Source organism: Triticum urartu, chromosome 6, assembly GCF_003073215.2.
Source record: "Triticum urartu cultivar G1812 chromosome 6, Tu2.1, whole genome shotgun sequence".
NCBI classification, from domain to species: domain Eukaryota; kingdom Viridiplantae; phylum Streptophyta; class Magnoliopsida; order Poales; family Poaceae; genus Triticum; species Triticum urartu.
The window spans coordinates 344,177,804-344,183,803 of NC_053027.1; positions in this window are offsets into that span (position 1 = coordinate 344,177,804).

Here is a 6,000-nt window from a genome sequence, read left to right on the forward strand (position 1 = left end):
AAAACTAGTTCACTCGGCTGCCGTGCTTTGAATCTCCTTCCTCCCAACATATTCCCCTCCTCAGGTGGACCCAGCAGGTCTCTGAATTTTCTCCCACTTTCTTTTTCGATGTAAACTGAGTTTTCTCCCAGTACTTTCCCCTAGAACCAACTCAACTGTCCCACGTCTAGCCTAAAAAATAATAATACCCCACATACTATTAACTCATCAAATTAAAATGATATTTTATTTCATAAGTTGAAAGTTCTTAATAATAATAATAATTGTTTATATATAACTTGGCAAGTTATCTCCTAGTGATTGCGTACATAAGCTTGCAAAGATTTTACTAACGTGCAATCATGTGCTTATGTTTTTATAACATTTCTCCGTCTAGCCCAACATGATATTTTCACCCAGCCCAGCAAGTCCGCGGCTTTCGAGAAAAATGCAAATGGGATTTAAATGGGCTGCATAGATGCTACATCATTGTTTCACCCAGCCCACCAAATGGACTAAAAAATGGACTGACAGCTGGGTCCACGGCCACAACCCAGTTTTTTTGTGATTTGCCAAGTAAGTCACTTTGTCAGGCCTGTTGGGCTGCAAATCTTTCAAGACGAGGAGAGCTTTCATTTGGCTAGCCGAGAAAATGGCCCATCAGTAAGGAGAAATGGGTTGTACATTTTTAAAACACATCAAATCGGCAATTAGTTTCAAATATCTTTGTTTTCATTTCGAGATTTTAAATTAAATTAATTTTTATGCGTGGAGCATTTGTTGGATTTTGTATTGATATACATTTATTTATAAAATCAGTTTGAATGTGAGTCGAAATTTCGGGATTAAAAACAGTTCGGACCGCACCGAAATATGCAACATTTCGTATAATTTTTTAACCGTGGCCACAATATGGGCTGTAATTCTAACAAAAAGAATATGGGCTCCAAAAAAAACCTTAAGAATTAGCAAATGGGTTGTATGCTGTTTTTCACAGATTTGAGACTTTCCTAAAAAAAGGTTGACGCACAAGCAGTGACTATTGGATGGCCATCCAACGGCCGTCGTGCTTCTTCAATCTCTGCTCTTCCTGCTCCAGCCGCTCAAACAGGTGCCGGCCGGACTACCTGCTCCCTCCTCCCCGCGGCCGGCTCTGCTGCCGCGCAGGCCTCACCACCCCACCGTACTCCCATCGCTGTCCTAGCCATCCCTCTACTCACCCACACCTGCTGTTATTCTCCGGCGACGGCAGACGAACCAGTAAACCCTCGTACAGTCGTACTCCCCTCCGCATGGGAAACAACTGACGAGTCTTCCCTGCCTCCGTGTCGTTCCCTTCCTAGGCCTCGCCGTCGTCCACCGCCCTGGTGCTCTCGGCACGGCCTGGTCAACGTGGTCGACGACCGACATGCATCTGAAGTGGACTTTACGTGGAGAGGCCGACAGCTGGGTCCACGGCCGCACGCAAGGAAATGCCTCCTTATTACGCGCAAAATAATGATTCCTCCACCTGACATCAGGGACCCACCGGAAGGGCCTTTGTATTTCGTGAAAAAAAACATTACCACCGCTGACAGCTCGGAACCACCAGCTATATCTTCACACGCAAGGAAGTGCCTCCTTATTACGCACAAAAAAAATGAATACTCCACCTGTTAGCTGGGACCCAGTATAGTGGCAGGCTGACTTGTGGGCCTCCTAAGTTGACGGGGATGGAGGGCTTTGTCAACTTAGTCAATATGCACGATTCTAGCTCCAGTGACCATACGATGTCCATCCAACGGACATAGTGCTTCTTCAACATCTGGTCTTCTTGCTCCAGCCGCCCAAACCAGCGCCGGTCGTGCCTCGTGCTCCTGCCTCCTGTGGCCGGCTGTGATGCGGCGGAGGCCTCACCGCCCCCTACTACTCCCACCGCTGGCCAGGCCATCCCTCTACTCACCCACACCCCCTGTTATTCTGCGGCGACGGCAGCCTCACACTACAGCGAACCAGTGAACCCTCGTACTCCTCTACGCGTGGGCATCCATTACCGTGTATTCCCCGGCTCCGCCTCGTCCCCTTCCTAGGCCTCTCCGTCGTCCACTGCCCTGGTGCTCTCTGCGCGGCGTGGTCAACGTGGTCAAGGAACGGCTTCCATCGGACGTGGACTATACGTGGAGAGGCTGACAGCTGGGTCCACGGCCGCAGCAAGGAAGTGCCTCCTTATTACGTGCAAAATAATTATTCCTCCACCTGATAGCGGGACCCACCGGACGGGCCACCGTATTTCACGAAAAAAATGTTTCCCCCTGACTGCTGGGACCCACCAGCTACATCTTCGCATACCAGGAAGTGCGTCCGGGTAAAAGAAAAACGATTCGCCCCCTGACTGCTGGGACCCACCAGCTACATCTTCGCAGGCAAGGAAGTGCCTGACAGTCGGGACCCACCTGGTCGAAGCATATGTAGCGTTGTTATTCTGGTCACGAACGTGTAAGTACATATTGGTCGATGTAGAGGCGCGCACGTGTCGTAGTACAGGGGCGCACATGTCGTAGTAGAGGTGCGCACGTAGCATTTACACGTACGTACAGCGGCCAAGGTGCAAGAAAGAAAATACGGCCACGTATGTGTACATACGGGCGGGGTCTCGAACGCCTACTCGCGCATACGTATGACGAGGGCTCGTGTACATGGCTGGGTCGGAACGGAGAAACAACGTCGTCGTCGTGTTCATGGGGAGGCAACGGAATGCGTCATGTTCATGGGGAGGCAACGGAATGCGTCGTGTTCATCGGGAGGGCTTGGACGGAACAGACGATGGAAACGAGGCCTGGCGTACCGCAGAACGGACGAAACGGCCTTGTGTTCGACCGGCCACGTTCGAAACGGGATCCTGTTCATTGGGAGGGGTCTGGCGTACCGCAAAACAGAGGAAACAGATCTCCTACGATCAAAACCGGGGTCCTGTTGATCGGGAGGGGTGTGGCGTACCGCAAAACGGAGGAAACGGACTTGTGTTGGAGCGCTACGGTCGAAACGGGGGTCCTGTTCATCGGGAGGGGTGTGGCGTACCGCAAAACGGGACTCCACGGGATACTGTTCATCTCCACCGTCGACCTCCTCCAGCCTCCACGGGCTCCTGTTCATCCAGCCTCCACCGCGCGCTACTCCACCGGCTACTGTTCAACCACCCCTCCACCGTCTACTGTTCATCCAGCTCTCCACACCACGGGGTCCTGTTCAACCACCCCTCCACCGTCTACTATTCAACCAGCCCTCCACACCACGGGGTCCTGTTCAACCACCCCTCCACTGTCTACTGTTCATCCATCCGTCCACACCACGGGGTCCTGTTCATCCACCCCTCCACGGGCACCCCTCCACCGTCTACTATTCATCCAGCCCTCCACCACACCATGGGGTCCTGTTCATCCAGAGGCAACGCCACCGCTCACTGTTCATCCAAACCCGCCCACAACGCTCACTGTTCATCCCATCGATCGGCTTCAGTTAGCAGTAGTAGCAAAGGAATCGCTCGATCGGGTTCAGTTAACAGCCATCGATCGATCGATCAGGTTCAGTAACGCGTAGCCTGCAGTGCAATCGCTCGGGTTCAGTTAGAGCCCAACGCCTCGCTCGGGTTCTGTTAGAGCCAACGCCTCGCACACACGCGCGTACGTGTACGAGAGAAACGCGCATCGCTCGGCCCCCGACCTCCCACCGTAACCGGGAACTCCCCGAAATTTTCCGTCCCCTCACTTCTACCATGGTTTTTTCCGTCATGGACGGCCCAAAGAATGTCATGCAGCTGCGTCTCCGGCCCGCCCAGGATGAAAAGCCCATTTTCTGTCACGATTTTTTGTCATAGAAGTAGGAGCCCACCACATCTATGATGATACCAGGGTTTGTCACAATTATCGTCATAGAAGTGTCATATGTATGACCGAAAAAAAATTTGTTCGGCCCAAAATGCCACGGATGTGTCTTTTTTTTGTAGTGCTTGTTTGACCTCCGAGGGTCACTAACGTGCGGGCCCGCCCTGTTAATCTCTAACTAGTTTTAGGTTAGTGCTAACTTACTTAGATTAATTAGTACAGTCACTGACCAGTGGGCCCAGGCCCGCATTAACCTAGGTTAGTGCTAACATAACCCTAACTAACTTTGTTAGTTAGTTGTTACACTGACATGTGGGTCCCAACCGTCAGGTTTGTTGTAACACCCCGGATGTAACTTTCCCAATTTGTACTCCAACTCTTGCCGTTTCCGGCGTTAAGTTATATTTATTTCCTCGGGTTCGGGTTTTGTCTCCGTGTGTTGTTGTCGTTGTCATGCATCTCATATCATGTCATCATGTGCATTGCATTTGCATACGTGTTCGTCTCATGCATTCGAGCATTTTCCCCGTTGTCCGTTTTGCATTCCGGCGCTCCATTCTCCTCTGGTGGTCATTTCCAGCTTTCTTTCGTGTGTGGGGATTTAAACATTTCCGGATTGGACCGAGACTTGCCAAGCGGCCTTGGTTTACTACCGGTAGACCGCCTGTCAAGTTTCGTACCATTTGGACTTCGTTTGATACTCCAACGGTTAACCGAGGGACCGAAAAGGCCTCGTGTGTGTTGCAGCCCAACACCCCTCCAATTTGGCCCAAAACCCACTAACTCTGCTCCATCATCTAGAGCGTTCGATCACGATCGCGTGGCCAAAAACCGCACCTCATTTGGACTCTCCTAGCTCCCTCTATGCCTATATATAGCACCCCCCATTCCAAATTCGCGGATCCTCTCCCCCTAACCCTAAAAAAATCCACCGCGCGCGCCGGACGTGTCCATTCCGGCCGGACACGCCGCAGCCACCGCCCGCAGCCAGTGGCAGCGCGCCACGTGGCACCCGGCCGCCGCCGCCGCCGCGGCCCGCCCAGGCCCATCGTGGGCCCTCTCCGCCGCAACCCGGGCCGCGCGCCCCGCGCCTCTCCCTCCGCCGCCACCCGCGCCAAGCCACCGCCTCCGCCGCCTCCAGTGTCGCGCCACCGCGGTCCGCCCCGCCGCCGCCGTCGTCACCTCGTCGCCCGGGCTGCCGCAGCCGCCGCCGGCCCCGGCCGCCGCGCGTCGCCTCGCCCCGCGGACCGCTCGCCGTCCCGGCCGCCGCCTCCGGCCTCGCCCACGGCCATCTTCTCCCTCTCCGACGAACTCCGGCGAAGACTCCGGCCGGCGATCCTCGGGCTCCGTGCGATCCCGATCTAGATCTGGCGTGAACAGTAAACCCTAACCCTAGGACGTTTTTTTCACAAAGTCTGAGATCTGTTTGCATTTTGCATTTTTGCCATGCTTGTTTGAACCTGTTAATGGATGAATTGGCCGTATCTCAATGCTAGAATTTTGTTAAGAATCTTGTGTGCATCCCTGCCATGTATATTTTTGTCATGTTTGGTTGCTGTAGCATGTTCATTTCATTGCATTTAGGTGCCTACTTGCTGTAAATCGCAGACCGGTGTCATTTTGAATCGCTTGCTATTTCCAAACCGTAACTCCGATTCTGGCGTTCTTTATATCGTTTTCAAGCGATTTCATCTCATCTTTCCAGTGGAGCACTTGGTTTTCCATGTTGAGGCCAGGTTCATGCATTTCCTGTCATATCTTGCATTTTGCATCCCGCATCGCATCCCGCATAGCATATCATCATTGCATCATATCGCTTGATCTTTGCACGTGGTTGATTGTGTCCTTGTTGCTTGTTTGTCTTGTTTGGGTAGATCCGGGAGACAAGTTCGCTAACGAGGAGCCCGTTGAGTTTGCTTTCGAGGATCCAGTCAACTCTAACAACTGTGCAGGCAAGATGATCATACCCTCGAAATCACTACTATCTTTGCTATGCTAGTTTGCTCGCTCTTTTGCTATGCCAATGCTATGATGCCTACCACTTGCTTGCAAGCCTCCCAAATTGCCATGTCAAACCTCTAACCCACCATTGACCTAGCAAACCGTTGAGTGGCTATGTTACCGCTTTGCTCAGCCCCTCTTATAGCGTTACTAGTTGCAG